The sequence below is a fragment of the Humulus lupulus genome, chromosome 6 (assembly GCF_963169125.1).
Source record: "Humulus lupulus chromosome 6, drHumLupu1.1, whole genome shotgun sequence".
Classification (NCBI taxonomy): domain Eukaryota; kingdom Viridiplantae; phylum Streptophyta; class Magnoliopsida; order Rosales; family Cannabaceae; genus Humulus; species Humulus lupulus.
Window position 1 is genome coordinate 175,949,497 of NC_084798.1, and position 21,460 is coordinate 175,970,956.

The window sequence follows — 21,460 nt, forward strand, 5'->3', positions numbered from 1 at the left end:
AATTCTTCTTGTCGGACTTTTGGTTTTGACCACCATCATGTTTTTTTTTTGTGGTCATTCTGTTCATTGTTATTCCTTTTGGCATCCCTTCTGGCCGCACCTTCCTTCTAGATTCTTTCTTCAGCCTACTCAGCTTCCAAGGCTACCTCTAATGTTTCTGCATAAGTGGTTATTCCTCAAATCAACTTTACGTCACAGGCTATCATAGGTTTCAATCCCTTCACGGATCTTTGAATTCTTAGCGTCTCAGTGGGTACCATGCCCGCTGCGAACTTAGCCAGCCTATCAAACTTCCTGGCATACTCTGTCACAGTCGAAATCCCTTGGGTAAGGGCGATGAATTCGTCCACCCTTGTGGCTAGAATCGCAGGACTGTAATACTTCTTATTGAAAACTTGGATAAACTCATCCCATGTCATAGTGTTCACATCTCTAGCCTGCTTCACTATATCCCACCAGATGCGGGCGTCTTTCTTTAACAAGCTTGAAGCGCATGAGACTTGATCTTCGTTTCCCAGCCGCATGTGCTCTAGAATGGATTCCATCGATCGAAGCCATTCTTCTGCTTTTATTGGGCCAGATCTGCTGTCAAATTTCGGTGGTTACTACTTTCTAAAGTGTTCATACACTGCCTCGTAGCGAGGTTGTACCAACTGTAGTAATTGCGCTAGAGGAATGACTTGCTGCGCCACTTGTTGTTTTTGCCCAGATTTTATTTGGAACTCTTCTTCCTTTCTCCTTAGTTCTGCCCTAAGGCAGGCATTTTCTCTTTCCAAATTTATTCGGGTAGCAGTAGCTGCTGACTCTTCCACTACATTGGGTGCTTCTGGCACTCCTGGGGCTGCTGGAAATTCTTCATATGTGGGGGTGGCGGCTACTCCTCTTCCTTGGCCTCTACCTCAGCCATTTAGTCTATCAGATGTTCTTGGTTTTTGCTCCATGTGTGTTTCCCCAAAAAGAGAAAAAGTTGAAAAACTAAAACAAACAAAACAAGTAAAGGTTACAACTTAGCCTATTGTAATTAAGTCCAACTCGGGTAAATGGGCTTTAACAATTGAATCTTCCATGGAGGAGGGCTGGGTTCAATATATCGTACCCACTACTATGGCCCCCTAACTTCCACTTGGACCCAAAAGAAAGGAATTTAAACCCTTTCTTTATTAATTGTTATTCATTTTAATTAGATCCAATCTAATAATGCAAAGCAAATAGGCCTTCACAAATGGGCTAGCCCATAAGAGAGGAATTTAAACTTTACACTTTCAATCGAATCCAAAACTATTAACACTTACTAAAAAATGAAACAATAATAAAAGCAAATAACATGATTTTTAAGAAAATATTTACAAGCTAGTGAAATAATTCTAAAACAACATAGCGTAAAATTTTAACGATGTGTTCTTATATACGTCTAATCCTCAACATCGGATCCATTATCATACTCAGGGTTTGGTATCCTTCTTATATATTTAAGCTTTCTAACCACACTTGATCCATTGGGCTAATTTATGAAAATCACACAAGAAAGTTATTACAAACATATTTAAAAAACAATGTGTATACTTACTTGGTAACGAGTAGGTCCTTTGTACCTATCGTGTGTATTTCGTGGGAACGTTCAGGACCAATATAGTCGTGGGCTCTGATACCACCTATAACGCCCTAATTTCTCATAGATTACCGAGAACACAGCGTTGGGTCATAAGTCTTAAATATTGCTCTTTTATTGAATAAAAACTTGAAAATAATTACATACATGGATCCATGGTTTTAAAAATGAAATAATTGTCTTTAAGATAAAAATGAGCAACATTTAAATAAAACTTTAAAATAACATTTCTTTAATAAAAATAAATAAATAGGCCCGCTTGATCTTCCTCGACTATATGGTCCCCACGAGTACATCACAAAGCTCTTAGGTCCCACTCGCCACCGACCTTTCTATCCTTAATTTTTTGCACAACAACATCATAAGGAGTGAGCTTCTAAGCCCAATAAGGAAAATACAAACAAGAGTTAGTCATATAATCAAACATAACATCAATTCACAAGAGTCATACAAAAAAAAACCTCTAGATCATATCATAGCTTAAGTCATAATTCTACATCATAATCTAAGTCATAAATCATAAATCATACTCGAAGTCATAAGTCATAGGTCATAAGTCATAAGTCATAGATCATAAATCATAGGTCATAAGTCATAAGTCATAGTCATAATCATAACTATAGGTCATAGGTCATAAATCATAATCATAATTATAGGTCATAATAACAAGTCAGATATAATAAAAAGATAAGTGTTTATACAAGGGTGGCAATTAAGCCCCGGACATCACTTAGGTCTGTCATAAAGTTTTGGCAACCGAGCCTACCGGACATAGTCCATCATACATCATTGGACATCGTAGGTCTAGACACACTTACCCCTTTATTCTACCTAAAATGTTAGATCATACAAACATAAACTATATCATAAATTACATAAACTAAGTCATAATACTAAACTACCTAATTTTCCTTACCAAAAAACTGGAATATTGGAGACAAGAGCGGGATTGAAACTCCTAAAACCAAACATAAAGAGGCCATAAGTTTCTAAAGAAATGAAGTTGAAGAGAAGATCTAAACCATCAAGATGAGAAATTATCGAAAACCTTATGTTTTAAAGAGATTGAACACCTAACCAAAAGTCACTATCGCAAGTTATGATTTGAAGAATAATGAAAGAAAAATAAAAACTATAGTGAACTAAACTTGAAGATAATGAATACCTTGGATAGCTTAGAACCACGATCTACACCTCGAACACCGAAATCACAAAAAATCTTACTTCCCAAGTGTTTATAAAAGCTTTAGATTTGAAAGTTTTAACCCCAAAACCCTAGTGTTTCACTCTAGAATAATCTTAGCAGCTTGGAGGCTCTAAACTGTGCTTGAATGATGAAAAGAATGGTTGAGTACTAGGTCCTATTTATAGAGTTCAAGGAGTGAAACTAACTCCCATTTTAATGAATAAATAAATGATTAAAAATGAATAAATTTGAATTATCTGTTCAACAGATGCCCAAAACTCGGTCAAAAACATTCAAGAACGAGTCAAGGTTGTTGAGGGCTGTTTCTAGTTCAGAATTCGACGAAATTAAAAATTTGGCCACTGGAGCCGATATATCGCCCCTACCATGATCCCGAGGGTCCGTGGTTTCGTTCGTCCGAATTCGACGTGTTTTTCGTATCAATCATAGGCGATATATCGGCCCATATAGCTGGGATGTATCGACATACACTGATAATTTAAACACATTTTTGCACATTTCAGGATAATTTGAAATTGATTAAAAACTACTTTGACTGAGTAAAACGTGATCCTAACAGATAATGGAAGGTTCTAGAGCTGCTAGATCTTTCTTTTAATTAACCTATTCATAAAAAATACTTAAATATTTAATAAACATGCTTGTGACAAGTGTCACACTCTTAATTATTCTATCTAAACCTTAGGTTATAATAAATAATATTCTTAGGACCTACTATATTAATCAAACCTTATGTTAAAATTAATATTCTAAACCATAGGTTAAACTTATAAAATCCATAACTATTTCTATGAGTTTCTAACTAAATCCCGACTTTGACCAATATTCACGAAAACTAAAATTCTACAGCTACTGCTACTACTACTGCTACTACTACTACTACTACTATCTAGCTAAGTAAAATTCTGACACTAACGTGCCAGGTGATTCGATCTCATCCATTCACCATATTTTTCAAGTTCATGAAAGCTAGATGAAAAACTTGGTTCCTCTGGTGGTACATCATAGATCGCTCCATACAAGTTTTGTGTTCCAAAGATAATGTGAATCCCATCGTACCAACTTCTAATGTGGTTAAGATTAAATGGAATCATTTCCAAGAGTTTGTCAATGAGGTGTGTTTGATTTCCCAAAATTTCAAGTACATGATCAGGGTTAAGAGAATTAACCATTGTTGTTGGAAATAAATAAATAAAATATAATTAATTAAAACATATAATAAATATCAGATTTTATTTGGAAAAATAAATATGATGCATGAATGCAACATATAAAAACACATAAAAAATATACTGATCCACGATAAATTAATTTAAAAAGTCAATGGACCGCCTTAAGGCAGGTCAGACTAACCCCAAATTAATTTTGAGACAAATCTCAATTTCATAAGAGAAAACTTATAAACGCATTTTTCTCTTTTGACTACCACTAGTTTGGTCAAGATGCACTAGTCGTGCTCGAAAGTCTAGATACACTTTTGGAGTGTAACCCATTATTTTCAATCAATGACTTAACTCAAGAGTGTTCCTTAGGGTCAGTCAAACTTGAAATACATCACTAATTATATTCTCATAAGAGAAGTCAACCTTGAGATAAAATAAACATATTCGGAAGCCTTTCCTTAGGGAGGCTGCAAACGGAGGTGACACGAGGCCCTTCCGATGCCTCTTGGTGTTCAACAAATAATGGAGACCGTGAGACTTATTGTCATAACTCCCTCTCCCACTCACTATTTTGGAAAAGTATGTTTCTCACAAAATAAATATTTTTTTAATTTAGTTGTAAAAAAAATTTAATTATTTTTACCAAATGATATTCTATTAGTTACTAATCTAATTAAGAAAAACCAAAAACAAAAATTGTGCCCTTAATTTTAATTCTAATTTTGCTTTAACTAAGAGAATATCATTTTTATTTTAATAAAATATTTTCACTAAAACAACAAATTAAACAACTTTAATTGTGATTTACCATCTTAACTAATTAAGAATACGTTTATTATTATATAAATTATCATATATAAACATATAACAAAAATATAGGATGTTCCTAATAGCATGTTTCTACATGAATGTAATGCATGCTAGTTGCATATTGTGTGGGTATATGAAGGGCATGTTATAATGCATGAAAAAATATCAAATATTTTAATCACATTCAAATATTTATAATAAATAAATAAAATAAAAGCGGGTATGGTAACTTTTGGGCATTTCTAGAAATATTACAACACTTGCAAAAATATACATGAAAAATGTAACCTAGACTAATTAAGGCTTGCTGAAGAATACTTTGATCTTCAACCTTGAGATGTAGTCTTGTTGAGCCAATACCACCCTTTTTCCATATCCATCTTGAATTATACAACTTTTTAATTATTTTAAACAAACTTTTAAAATAATTAAACTTTGGGTTTTAAAACCCAAAAGTTTCTAAGGCCCAATTTGAATTTGGGTAATTTAATTCAAAAATAAATTTAAACAATTTAATTTTAATAAATTAAAATTCAAGATAATTTTAATTTTGGATATTTTAAATAAAACAATTTTAATTATGGAAGATAACAATCAAAACATTTTTAATTAAGGTAAATAATCACCATTATTTCAATTATAGAAATTACCAAATTAAAACCATTTTAATTAAATTTCTAATTTTTAATTAAAATATATTTATGATAACAACACCCTAGGTGTGTACCAAGGGGCAGTGGCAGCTGGTGGTCCGGTGGTGGAGCGGCTGAGATGCGTCGGGGCGCGGCTTGGCAGCAAGAAGGCGCATGCAAGGGGAATGACTGCTAGGCGCAGGGGCGCGACTGGTTGGTTGCAGGTGTGCGTCTGCATGGGTGCGCATGGGTACGTATGCTTGGGTGCGCAGGGGCGTGGTGGCTGGCAGCACGCATGCGGTGGGCTGGACAACACCTCGGGCTCGTGCTCGGGGCTTGAGCCCGGTCTCAGGGTCATCATAGAATTTTTAACCCAGAATTTTGAAACAAAAAATTACAAAAATCCTATGCCCCAAAATGGCTTACATATTTCATCTAGAAATTTAAGAACAACTCCTAAACCCGAAAGCACCATAATAAACAACCGTTAATAATCTATCATCATGAAAATAAACATCCATCCATTCAAACATATATCACATATAATATAAAAATGCATATAATCCCACACAACAATTAATAATATATATAGATTAATAACCTAGCTGTGATACCAATTGTTGGAAAACCAATCATAGCACGCAGCAAAATCTCATGCGTGGTGGACCCATTGATTTTTTTTTTATGAACAACAACAATAAAATAATTCATTAATCATATAAACTGTAACGACCTGAATTTACTATTAAGGCTAAGTACCTTGATAATAGTGGCTGGAGGGCATAATGTGATATACATGCTGAATTAATTGAATAAATGTGTGACTATGTGGCATGCATGATTTATATGATAATATGGATTTAAATGCATGTTTATGTGTATCGAATATGCATGTGGGCCCAATCTTGATAATAACGGCATATTTGTAATATTGGCCTGTTGCAGACATAAATGTGATTATATGTGCGTAAATGATTGAGACCACATTATTATGTGAATATAATTGTAATATTCAACTCAAGGCGTTCCTAGTGAGCGGATTAGCGGAATAGTCACAACATGGTCCAATACCCGGCTCGAGGCGAGCCGAGCGGTATTTTGGGGATTTACTGCATATTTAGGATTTATTAGTTAACGTGCAATTATTTGGTGATTAATTGGGCATGTCAGAATTAATTGGGAATTTATAGGACTATTGGAGGATTAGTGGGAAATGGGACACAAAAATTGTTTTTACCTTCAGGAGCTTTGATCGGAGATTGTAAGGCAGGGGCATAGTGGTCATTTGGGTTGAGGATAGGGTTAATGCCTTAGAAGCCATTAGAAACCAGAACAAGACAGAACACTCAGTTCTCTCTCCTCTCCCAACCGACCCTATCTTTTTCTCTCTCAATTTGGTGGAATTTTTGAGGAAGCTAAGGGGAATTGGTGGCTGAAAGCTTGGGGAATTGAAGAATAGAGCCCTAGAAGTTGGTTAGCTACAACTAGGGGGAGTAATTCACAGCTAAGGTGAGTTTTAATTGTTGTTTCAATGGTGCTATGTTTTGGTTTTGTGGTTTTTCTTAGCTTTAAGGTTTAAGATTGTGAATTTGAGTTTGGATGGAAGTTTGAGTGTGTTAAGATGGGGTTTTGTTGCTGATATCATATTGGCGTTATGTTGTTGATTGAATTATAGTTCTATAATTTATTTGGGAAGTTTTGATGGATTTTTGGCTGAGGAAAAATAGGAAAATCCTGGGTTCGTAGGGTCAAGTCGCGACCCTGTTCTTGGGGCGCCGCGACCCAGGTTAACCCTGGCCAGGTAGGGGCTTCTGATTTGGAGGCGCGCCGTGACTCTCTAAGGCAAGTCGCGGCCTGCATCGTGGTTCTGGTCAAGGGGCTCTCTAACTTGGGAGGCACGTCGCGGCCCTTAGGGGCAAGTCACGGCCCGCCTGGTCATTTTAAGGCGACTTCAGGTTTTAATGACAGGAACTTTAACCTAAGTGCTCAAGACGAATGCTACTACCCGGTTTAGCACAATTTGAGGTCCCGAAGACTCATTTATTATCCCAACGCTTTTAATTGGTTTAGGATTTTAATGGTTATCCATTATCTCATTGTGACTAGGTTATACAACAAGGGCTCAGGATTATGGAACATGCTCAGGCTGTCATATGCTAGCTGCTCGGGAATTGAGGTAAGAAAACTACACTCGAGTTGTGATTGGGGCTTAAACCACTTTTATGAATATATTATGAATATGAACATATATGTTGCTGCGTATATTTGGATGGGCATGCTTGTATACGTTGCAATTGATTACTTGCTATGCATTGTGCATTTCATATTATATCTGTTTGAAGGCCGACTAAAGGGTGCCAGGGGCCAATAGTAAGTGTACGGAACGCAACTTGGCCTAAGTGTGCCGGGGTCGGCTAAGAGACCAGGGAACTCGGCCTAAGGGCACCGGGCCTGGATATTATACCATACACATAAGTGTGGTTCACATTTGATCATCTCTATTGATTGATGAGTTTGGTTTACATATTTGACTGAGTTGAATATTACTGTTGGTTGGTTTTCTATATCCTAATGTTAATTGTCTAATGATTTATGTTAACTGCTTTTATACTATTGTCTAGTCGTGCATGTTGGTTTAAGTTTTCTTACAGAGCCTTAGCTCATGGGTGCTACGTGGTGCAGGTAAGGGAAAGGGATAGCGGGACCAGCCATGAGTTGGAGAGCTTCAGGGGCGGTGTGTGCATATGCAGCCTACTCGATCGCCACAGTCGGGATAGCTTGGAAGGAACTAAGGTTAAACCCTGTTTTGCCGCTTAGGACAGCTAAGTTGTATTCTATTTGTCTTTTACAAGTTCGTAAACTGATTTTGGGATCCCTTGTGTAAACTTAATATTTTAATAAAAAATAACCATTTTGTTGACCAAATCTTTTAATACCTAACCTTGACTTAGTCCTTAAATACACATTTAAGTTCAAACGACTTGCTTAGCGAGTTAAGTAATATTTTAAACATACAGTGTAACGGTCTTGGTTAACCAGGGCATTACATAAACAATTTATATGACCAAGAAAAGAATCGAGAAAAATTATCATACAATACTATTATCGATCTTTTATCAAAAACTTTGAGCACTCAAACCATGATCTTCTAGAGTGTTCTCTACACCTCAAGATGTGTGTGGGCACATAGAGAACATGAGTTTGTATTAGAAATCACAAGTAGTTCTCAACACATGAGAACTTGGATTATGATATGAGAATGACTAGAATAAAGAAGAAGGAAAAACTTTTTGTCTGACAAAAAGCTCTGAATGATTTGTGTTCTGTGTATTATGTTGTTTTTCTCATATCATCGATCTTCATCTTCAATATAATTTATATAGAGATTTATATTACCTTATTATTCCAAATAATAATATTAATAATAATATATAATATAATAATGATGATAGGATTTGATTTTTGCTAAATCTCTAACTTACCATATTTGAAAAACTATTTTCAAATTATTAAATAATTAACTAGATAAAATAAAAAACTATACATATACAATATCTGTATAGTGGTACATGCATGGCACAATCATTGGACTATGTGAGGCGTGTACTGCTATTCCCGTTTAAGAGATTTTGCATTTTTCATTTATTTATTTATTTAACTAAATCAATCTCCCACAAAATAAGGTATTTATATTTTTAAGGAAAAGATGGCAGCCATATTTCAAATTTTAAATTCTAAATTCTAAATTGAAATTGATGATCATCATTATCATCATCTTTTAAAATTAAATAAATCAAAAACTATTTTTTGACTTACCAATTTTATTTTCTCTCACTCAAGTAAAATAATTAATTTCAAAAATTAATTTATTTATTTATATATAAAAATTGTAATTTTATATATTTAAATTAATAAATATATTTTCAAAATTTAATAATTAATTCTAAATTAGTTATTCAACCTCAATTATCATATAATTGCATAGTTGACCTGAAGAATAAAATTCTTCTAGAATTCTCAAATTACAGTTATACCCTTGTATCAACTCTTACCTTGATATGGTGTTGATAGAGCCACCCAGAGGTCCTATGGACCTATAATATCAAGCTCCAATAAATATTACATTAGAAATCAAAGCTCTTTGATTAAATAATCATATTTATTAATCTCATCATTACTCCACTAAAACTATGAGATTGAACTCTTGATAATTATATACATATATTTATTGAGTATTTTATTCAGAATAAAGTGTCCATTGATATAATCATTACATAGAACGTTAATCCTCTATTAATGGTTCATAATTAAAAAGGAATAAAATTACCATTTTACTCATTTAGCTATATCTTGTTCCTAGAGTACCATTAACTTTACTAGATAAGGTTGTGTCACAACAAGTTTGCGACGTGAGCGCTCATAACCTTTTCAGTTACAAAAGTCAACCCAATAGGGAGCCATTATTCAATCTATAAGAAGGTATAGATTCCATATATGTTAAACTACGTCCCCAGCTATATACATCATTGAGTCCCCCCAACAATTGTTCTTAGCCTGATCATTATGACAAACCTTAACGCATGAATCAAAGGTTCATATGACATATATAGGAGTTCATAGTAACCTCAGGATTAAGATCATCATGTATATGATCATCCTTTGATGTGTTTGATTAATACTATGAAACAATGTTTAAACAAGTATGAGCAAATCACATCTGGTCCAGTTCTATATACTCTCAGCATGCAAAGTACCTCTAGTAAAGTGTCCTACTACATTAGTAACCTGAATCTAGGTCACATGTATTAATAATACTAGTGGACCGTACTAGCAGTAATTAATCTAAAGATTCCATAACTTTATTTTACTGTGAACTATTTAAGTTTATTATCTTAATCTCGATCCTCTCATACCAATATGAGATTAAGACCACATAGATAAACTTTGGAATTTTCTAATATTGACTTAATATTATCATATAATATCGGACATAGTCTACATATATAATAATTCAATTAAATTATTTATTTCATTTAATACATTTGTCAACTACAATTGCTTTAAGGGCACTATTCCCAATAGAATCTCCATTTATGGGTTCAGATAAGGGCGGAGGCCCCAGTGATCAGAAAAGGAAGGCTCTTGATGCCTATTCAGCTCTAAGCCCTAATAGGAGACCACGTGCTATTACAATAGGCCACTAGGGTGGCAGTGAGGGATGGAAGACTTTTCTTGAGTGTGCTAGATGCAAGAGGCGCCATATTGGGGAGTGTCGGGCAAAGGCTTGCTTTTTATGCGGGATAGGGGGACACTTGAAGAAAGATTGCCCAAGGGCAAGAAAGGAAGAGCCAAGAAAGGCGGACAACTCGACCACAGCTTGAGTGTTCATGTTGACACAAGCAGAAGCTAAGGCTTGTCGCTCAGTAGTCATAAGTCAGCTTTTTAGTGCTGGAACCCCTGATACTGTTTCGATTGATTCTGGTGCTACACATTATTTTGTTGCTAGTAGAATTATTGATAGATTGTGTAGACCATGTGATTATTATGCTGTGAGGTTCAAAACCTTATTACCCACTATGGAGTTAGTAGTATCCAGGAGATGGATCAGATCACTGCCAGTGACAGTGGAGGGCAGAGAGTTGCCATTTGATTTGATAGAGTTGGTTATGATCGGCTTTGACATGATTTTGGGTATGGACTGGTTGGTGAAGTATGTGGCAACCATAGATTGTAAAAGGAAAATGGTAACCTTTGAGCCTGAATGTGAGGATCCTTTTGTATTTATTGGCACTGTGCATGGACCCCGTGTAACGATGATATATGTATTAAGGGCTAGAAATCTATTGCAAGGTGGTTGCATAGGATTCTTAGCCAGTGTGGTAGATACCACTCAGGTCGTGCTATTGGGACCAGAGGAGACTAGGCTAGTCTGTGAATTTCTGGATGTGTTCCCAAAAGATTTGCCATGGTTTCCGCCACATAGAGAGATTGAATTTGTAATTGAACTGGCACCAGGGAAAGAGCAAGTTTCTAGGGCACCTTACAGGATGGCCCCAGCAGAATTAAAAGAACTAAAGGTACAACTGCAGGACCTGTTAGACTTGGGTTTTATTAGACCCAGTTTCTCACCATGGGGTGCACCAGTCCTATTTGTAAAGAAGAAAGATGGTTTTATGAGGATATGCATTAATTACAAAGAACTGAACAAGTTGACAATTAAGAACAAGTATCCTCTGCCAAGGATAGATGATATGTTCGATCAGTTGTAGGGTAAAATGGTATTCTCAAAGATAGATCTTTGATCTGGTTATCACCAGCTGAGGGTCAAGGAGGGAGATATACCGAAGACTTCTATTCGTACCAGATACAAGAATTATGAGTTCTTAGTCATGTCCTTTGGGTTGACTAATGCCCCAGCTCCTTTTATGGATCTAATTAACAAGGTGTTCAAGGATTACTTGGATCGATTAGTGATCGTCTTTATCGACGATATTCTGGTTTATTCTCAGTCAGAGTCAGATCATGAGACTGAGGGAGCATAGGATGTTTACAATGTTCAAGAAGTGTGAGTTCTGGTTACCTCAGGTAACTTTCCTCAGTCATATTGTCAATAAGGAGGGGATCAAGGTGGACCCAGCCAAGATTAAGGCGGTCAGCGATTGGCCAAAGCCAGAGAATGCCTCAAAGATTAGGAGCTTCCTTGGATTGGCAGGTTACTGTAGGAGTTTTGTCGAAGGATTCTCAAGGATTGCTACTTCATTGACTGAACTGATAAACAAGAATCAAAAGTTTGTGTGGTTAGATAAGTGTGGAAACAACTTCCAGGAAGTGAAATAGAGATTGATCACATCTCCAGTTCTGAGTCTCCCGATAGATCAGGAGAAGTTTTTGATTTACCGTGATGTCTCACATCAGGGTTTGGGATGTGTTCTTATGTAGTCAGGGAAGGTGATTTCCCATGCATCACGTTAGTTGAAAAAATATGAACAGAGATACCCCACTCATGATCTAGAGCTGACAGCAGTGGTCTTTGCATTAAAGGTATGGAGGCATTACCTTTTATGGGGAAAAGTGTGAGATATACACTGACCACAAGAGCCTGAAGTACTTTTTCACATAGAAAGACCCAAAAATGAGACAGAGGTGTTGGATTGAGTTGGTAAAGGATTATGATTGTGAAATCCTCTATCACCTAGGGAAGGCCAACATGGTGGCATATGCCTTAAGCCGGAGGGGTCCGGGACAGGAATACAGTGTGAGACAGATATATAGAGAGCTGGCAAAGGATATGACCAAAGCTAGTATAGAGTTGCTGGTGTGCCAGTTTGCCAACATCACGCTACAATCTACGCTATTAGAAAGAATAAAGGAAGGTCAGTTGGGTGATCCACAACTATAAAAGATTAGAGACGACGTCCTAGCCGGAGTGTCTAGGGATTATACAGTGTCAGATATGGGCTTGTTGAGATACAAGGGTCGGATCTGTGTTTCGACGGATGCTATTATCAGAAGGGATATTCTGGATGAATCTCATACCACTCCTTACTCTTTGCATCCAGACACCACGAAGATGTATCAGGATGTGAGATCGATGTATTGGTGGCCTGGGATGAAGATGGATGTGACAGAATATGTGGCTAAGTGCTTGACATGTCAACAGGTCAAGGTTGAGCATCAGAGACCAACAGGGCTATTACAGCCTCTGGACATCCCAGAGTGGAAATGGGAGGACATCACGATAGATTTCGTGGTAGGGTTACCCAGGACTGTGGGTCAACATGATTTCATGTGGGTTATTGTGGATCGATACACCAAGTCAGCTCACTTCTTACAATTGAGGACAACTTATACAGTTGAACAGTACCCAGATCTCAATGTGAGATGGATAGTGAACCTTCATGGAGCTCTGAGGTCGATCGTGTCAGATCGGGACCCCACATTCACTTCCAAGTTTTGGGGAAGCTTCCAGAGGGTCATGGGTACACAGTTGAAGTTCAGTACTACTTATCATCCTCAGACAGATGGACAATATGAGATGATGATTCAGATATTAGAGGACATGCTACGAGCATGTGTGCTGGACTTTGATGGAACCTGGAGTAAGTATCTGCCTTTGATAGAGTTTTCCTACAATAACAACTATAATTCAACCATTGGGGTGGCCCCTTATGAGATGTTGTATGGTAGGAAATTCAGATCTCCGATTAATTGCGATGAGATAGAAGAAAAGAGATACTTGGGTCCTGAGGCAGTTTAGAGGACCAATGAGGCTATTGAGAAGATCAGAGCTTGGATGCTCACTTCTCAAAGCACACAGAAAAATTATGCTGATCCCAAACGTAGGAACGTGGAGTTCCAAGTGGGAGACTATGACTTCCTTGGAGTCTCACATGGAAAAGGGTGAGGAGATTTGGGAAGAAGGGCAAGCCGAGCCCTCGATTTGTATGACCATTTGAGATCGTGGAGAGGATTGGTCAGATGGTCTATAGGTTGGCCTTACCACCGAAACTGTCGGTCGTGCATAATATATTTCATATTTTGGCCCTTCGGAAATATGTGTCAGACGTGACTCAATGAGGATCTAGAGCTTGGGGGCAGATCTCTCCTATGAGGAACAACCAGTCCAGATACTAGACAGGAAGGACAAGGTCCTGAGAAATAAAACTATACCTTTGGTTAAGGTATTATGGAGGAACATCAAGGTTGAGGAAGCAACCTGGGAGTTGGAGTTAGATATGAAGAGTTAGTATTCCGAGTTGTTCATGTAAAATTTGTGGACGAAATTTTTGTAAGGAAGGGATAGTTGTAATGTCCCAAATTCCTTAATATGGTTCAGTGCCTGGATTAGGGGGCCAGGAGGGTAATAATTGGTTTAATGTGTTATTATGTGATTATATGCATGATTATGTGAGTTATATTATTATATGGTTGTATATGCATGCATGTGGGCCCGTTTCTTATAAGAAGGGCATTTTTATAATTTTGGCCCGTTGAGGGCATATTTGTATATTTATGTGCATATATGTGATATATGTGTGAGACCACATTATTATTATGTGGATATATTAGGGTTACTCGGCACGAGACGATCCTAGGAAGCAAGTTAAAGGTTTATTCATAACGGGGTCAAATACCAAGTTCGGGGTGAGCCTAGGGGTAATTTGGTACGTAGTACATGACCACGATTGAGTGGGTAATGAGAAATTATTTGGTAATTATTTGAGGATATTGGGAGTGACAGAAATGTTGAGATGTTAATTATGATTAACGAGACAACTGGCTAATGGCAAGTTTTCCCTTGGGGCATTAAAGGACCTAGGATTGGTTTAGGGGGTATAATGGTCATTTCCTAGCCTAAGGGAGGATTTATACTGAACATAGTATAATGAAACACTCAAAATCTCAGCTCTCTCTTCTCTCCTTCAATCATTCTCTCCCTCTCTCTCTCTCGGTTTGATTTTGGGGCAAGGCTAGAGAATTCAAGTTTGGAGTTCTAAAGCTTGGGGTTTGAGGTTTAATTGCTGCAGCTAAAAGGCTTCAATTCACAGCTGAGGTAAGGGGTTTATAAACTCTTTTTTTGTTAGTTTTCTCTATGGTTTTGGCTGTTTTTAAGCTTGAGAGTTTTAGGTTGTGAATTAGGTTTTTGGTAGTGTTTCGAGTGTGTTAAAGCCCAGGTTTTGTTGCTAGGATTGAAGTATGATGTTTGGGACTGTTTAGCTTTCATTTGGTTGAGTTTGGGCTGATGATAGAGCATGGATGCTGGGTTCACAGGGGCACGCCGCGGCCCGTACAAGCCCCAGAGCCTAGGTAACACTCTGTCTTGATGGCGTGTCGCGGCCCGCCTGGTCCTTTTTATCCAGCTTAGGTTTTAATGACGACTTTTCAAACCTTAAGGCTCGTGATCGAATCTACTATCCGGTTTGGTAGAATTCGAGGTCACAGAGGCTAGGACTATTGGGAAACTTATACATGATCTTTATTTATTTTCATGTAGATCTAATATTAAACAAATTAATACGAGACAACCAAGAACATGTTTCTAAAATTGAATTCAAAGAGAAACAATGATAAGAATACTTACAGTATACGCAGCAGAATGTATGAGTCATTACTTCAGTTTCTCTAACCCTTGTGTCCTTTCTGTCCCAGAGTATTATCAAGAAACTGAACCGATCTTCTATTATCTTCACAGTCTTCCAAAGTATCCTTAGAATAACCTAGACTAGAGTGGCAAATTCTCAACACGTGAGATAGATACAGAGAGAAGAATGAAAATAACAAAGAGGCTTAGAAAAGGAGTTGTGTTTAGAGAGAATTAAAAACCTATCAGAAAATCTGACTTCTGAACTTATGTTTTCAACTCTCTCTAAGCACTCATTCTATAGACTCAATTATTCCATTTAATTTAATTAAAAATTCAATAAAATAATAGCCAATTTGAAGCCCTATGTCGAAATTATCATGGGCTTTAGGCTCATGAAATTTCTCATTTGATTATAAGCCCATTGGACTTAAAATCAAGGCTTGTATTATTTTCTATTGATTTAATTAATTAAATAATTATTTAAATCATTTATCAAATTAATTATTTATAATTTGAACCTTGATTTAAACTTATTTATTAATTTATATACCAATTTATGTTAGTTAATAAATCTCCCTAATTTCTCTTTTCTTCTCAAAATTACATAATTATGTGAAACTATCCAAAATTGACCTGGTCAACTTTGATAATTCTAATTGATAATTAAATCAATTAATTGAGACTATCTAGATGATTTTATCCAAGGTACAATGAGGACCATGGGCCTATGAAATCATGCTCCAATAAGTTATCATAAATCTAACAAATAAATTTACTAACTTATTAATTCCTCGCGACTCCACTATAAACTCGGAATTGCACTCTTGAATTCATAGAAGGCTCTATAAGCAATATAGATACGCTATTAATTATCCATTATTACAAACACAATTGTCACTCAATCCTCTATAGATGATCTACAATGAGATAGGACTAAAATATCGTTTTACCCATAATTGTGTTTTATCCTTAAAACACTTAGTTCCTTGTAAATGATATTTCAGTAAATTAATATTAATTACTGAAATGAGATCTCTATCATTTAACACCTTGAGCCAAACTAAAAGGAAACCATCATTTCACTTCTTCATCAGAAGCTATAGAGGTTCATATCTATGATTAACACTCCCACTCAATTATACTACCGAGTTCCCAAGATGTAGGTATGGGCTAGTCCTTAGGGTAAGCTGGTCACGAACAAGTCAAAGAGCTCAAAATAATACAATCAGTCAGAATACTAACCTCTCAGAATTGAGATTGAATTGACCTATGGTCAACTATATGATATGACTAGAATGGATAATAACTGTATGTTTACTTGTCTTATCAACTGTCAATATCGGTCATGTGCAATGTAACAAATACATATGATCTTATCTACTTTGCTAATGTTCTGGAAAGAACATAACACTACAATGTGTAAGCAGATCATATCGTAGATTGGCAAGTCAGTGTAAATCCTGTGCACTAACTAATCTTAGGACTGACTTATTTTGAACATATAATCATATTTATATTCCACTGTGATTACGTCACTATAAATATGATTAGCTATATGCTCAAGATTTAATAGAAGTTTATATTAAACAAATAATCATGAAAATAAAACATATGAGCAAAGTGATTAACCAAGCAAAAAATGATTTCTATTTATTTATTGATAATAAAATGAGATTACAAAGAAATTGAGTTTTAATTAGGGCATAAAACCCCAACAAACTCCCACTTGCACTAATTGAAACTAATGCCTTAATTCTACTAATCTCATTTCCTTGATATGCTTATCAAATGTAGCTTCTGGTAGTGTCTTTGTAAACGGATCTGCAAGATTGTCTTCAGATGCAATCTTCATAACCTTCACATCTCCTGTTGCAAATTTTTAAGCTATACAAGTGCACACAGTCGCAATTTGTAATAATATGGTAAAAACCAAGTATCGTCCTCAAGGACTGATTTATCAATTACCAATCAATCAATTTTTTTAATTCTATTTGGTTAAACAATTTCAGAGATTTCAAACAAAGAAGAATACTAACGAAGCACAATGAAAATTTTAACAAAATAAAAGAGAGAATGAAAATAGGACAATTATGATCCTCTATTTTCCACCCTTTTACTTCCTAATGCAAGAATTATATCCCCTTCTCCCTATTCAAGAACACGTTGCAAAAACAATTCATAATCTGGTTAAGATTTACAAATTCAATCTAAATGACAACTTCCTATATTTCTATGGCAAAGTTGAATCATGAAGAAGGCATTAAACACGCAACTCAGAAAAATAAGCAAACAACTTAGATACTTTCGTTCTAAATTGAGTTTTCATCCAAACAATCAAAGCATATCAAATTTCACTTTTTCAGATTTCAATTTGATTCATGAAATAACAATTAGAGGTGATCAATCAATAATTGCACAAGTAACACAGATTGTAAGGAATTGAAAGAGGTGAAGAAGAACATGAATTCTGCATTAATCCATAAAAAGGGTTTCTAAAAGATTCACATAATAGCCCTAAAGGAGAAATTAGCCCATAATATTCATTCTAGCAATCATAGAATTCGATTACAAACATGAAAAAATTAAAGATAGATGATGAAAACACAAGAATGGATCCTCCAATGGTGTTCTCCACTCTCAGCCGTCGTCACCCTCCGTCCTCTCAAAAATCTCAGAATAATGTCCCTTAAATAGCCCTCCAATGTTCCCAAGTGAATAGACCAACTTGCCCTTCAAAAAGTGGTTTAAAATCTGAAAAATAGATAACCAGCGCTGTAGCACTATTTACAGCGCCAAAATGCTTCAAAATCTGGTGCACTAGCGCTGTAATGCTCTTATTATGGCGCTGTAGCGCTAAAGTCAGAATAGAACGAAACTTGTTTCGAACAGCCTGCAGCGTCAACTCATCGTATTTTGATCATAACTCCTTCGATATAACTCCGAATTGAATGATTAAAAAATATATGGAAATCTAAGAGAAATATCTACAACTTATATTTGTAAAAGTATTTCTAGAAAGTGAATAAATCATGGTCAAAATGCAGCTTAAAGTCTCATACTTGCGTTATAGAGCATAAACGACGTGTGTTGAGCATCTTTAATGTAGTATTTTCCACACATAATGTCTTGAAACTCCACAATCAACACAAAATCCATCTTATTTATCATATTTAACATGTTTCTTCTCATTTCACTCCATATTATGCAATTTACCATTAAAACCTAAAACAAGAAGAAAACAAGCATAAATCTGCACTAAACAATCCTAAATAACTAAAAACACAACCTAAAACGATCTCTAAAACAAACCTAAAATGACCCTAACAAATTACCCCAAACTTAACCTTTACTCGCCCTCGAGTAAAGAACTCCAAACAATCCTAAAAATCCCTAAACAACCAAACAAAAACAAATCAAGTTGACAACAACAAATTAAGCTTCCAAATTATGTATTTCTTGCTCGTATAGTTTTCAGAAAAAGAATACAACCATAATGATAATCTAGAATTTTGATCAAAATATTTTTTCAACTCACTCAAATCACAACAAATATATGCTCTCCTAATCATGATAAATAAATAACATGCATTTGAATCCATTTAAACTTACCAAATTTCTCACCACAAACCATCAAATCTTATTATCTCATATTCTTGCTTCACCGACTACTCTCCACTAATATAGACAACACAAGCCCAAGAATCAATAGGACTTTTATAGCTTATAACAATAGGCTTAGGCATAGGTAGATGAAATGTCATTTAAGCTCAAAATTACCATAAGCATACAAACCATACGAACCAAACTTGATATCCACAGTACAGCCCAAAGACATTCCCAATATATATATATTTCATAGATTGAGAAAATTCACACTTACATTTCAATTTTTTTTTTTTTTCAAAATTACACTCCCCGAAAATTTTTTCCAGTGCATGTTCAGAAAGAGTGTAATCTACTTTCAAGATATATTTTTTTTAGAATATTTTCTCAATCTATTTTTCTTCAAATATTTTTTTTTTTTATTGATAACACCCAATCCACAATACATACCATTACAAAACCACTCCCCAATCATCATTCACTTATATGCTCATGGTAATTATTCATGGGGAAGTAACATTATAACGTCTTTCAAGTAGGCTCAAAATAGGTGTCACAACAAAGAATTTAACGTAAGGCTCAAAAAGCAGGAAGCTAGGGATTAAATTAATCAAGGTTGGCTTGAAAGGCTTAATCGTTCCAAAAATGGCCTAAATCACCTTCCTAAACATGCATTATTTAGGATTTCGTCTAAAGTAGCAAGCAAGCAAGTTCTAAGCATAATCATCCATCTTTCCTTGAACCAAAATTTAGCAAGCATAAATATCATCAAATGCACAAAATTTATCTAAAAATCATGATAAAGCTTTCACATATTTACATGGACCCAAGCAACTCAAAGAAATATTCAACCAAGCACATAGATTTGGTTCAATTTTTATGGCTTTCATTTCATCAACTATATGAGCAATTCATTCATTCATTATCATCAGCTAATCATTATCAACTCGTCTGATCAAACATTCTAAACACCCTAGACACAACACATCCTATAAGAAAAACTACATAATAAAAAAAAACAAAGACTATTAGAGAAAACATACGCAATATAAACGCAACAAAGCTCTTCCCCCAAACTTATAGAATACATTGTCCCCAATGTACAAATATAAGAAAAGAGAAGAAACTTACCAGGACGACAACACGAGTGTCAAAAGGGAGGAAGCAGTGGAGGAGCCGGAGATGGAGGATAAGAAAATAGTGGGTGTCTGCCTCCTGAAACAAATCCTCTTCTTCTTTCTTCTTTTTTTTTTCTTTCTTTTTATTTATTTATTTATTATTATTATTTTCACGCTTTTCATGGTTTCACTTGCAAAAATAATCCAAAAATTGTCCAAAATAAAACCAAAACAACACTTTAAATTGTTCAAAACTAAAGCAAAACAACTAAAAGAATGGGATGCCTCCCAAAAGCGTTGTCGTTAACGTCATTTAGCCGGATGCTGAACTCTCTACACCTTTAACTTAGGTCAAGTCCACCCCTTGCATCCTTGAGAGCCATCGTGTCATACAAGGAGAATTCCCTTCCACTATTGAGAATATTGAAATTATCCCCAATGTCATCGAAACCTTCAAACTTGCCACACAATAATCTTTTCATACGACGTCGAACTGTTCGAAATCGTTCTTAGGTCTTCTTCTTCTTTTCACCAATTGAATCTTGACAATCATTCACCACATCAACTCTACAACAGGTAGGAATTTCAGTTGCTACAAAAGCATTAAAACTTATTTCCTCATTTTGGACTCGCAACCTTAACTCCCCCTTTTGTACGTCGATTAAAGCTCGTCCTGTGGCTAAGAATGGTCTTCCAAGAATGATTGGGACTTTGGCATCCTCCTCCATATGCTTAACTGCTATCCAATGTTCTGGTCCTGGGTTTTACTGATACTTGCTCACTACTCACACTGCATAGCAGATATCTGGTCTAGTACACAACATAGCATACATCAGACTTCCAACTGCAGATGCGTAAGGAACTTTTCTCATTATATCTTCCTCTTCAAGAGTCTGGGAAGACTGCTTCTTTGAAAGATGAATTCCTTGGCGGGACGGTAGATGCCCTTTCTGGGAATTTTTCTTTGAGAAACATTCAATCAGTTTATCTATGTAAGCTGCTTGAGATAGGGCTAAGAGTTTGTTATTTCTATCCCTGATGATCTGGATACCTAGAACATAACTTGCTTCACCCAAATCCTTCATCTGGAATTGAGTGCTCAACCAATTCTTCACATCTGATAATTTCTTAACATTGTTTCCAATGAGTAAGATATCATCTACATAAAGAACCAGGAATACCACTATTTGATTTGCCTTAAGTTGGTAAACACAGGGCTCATCAATATTTTGTT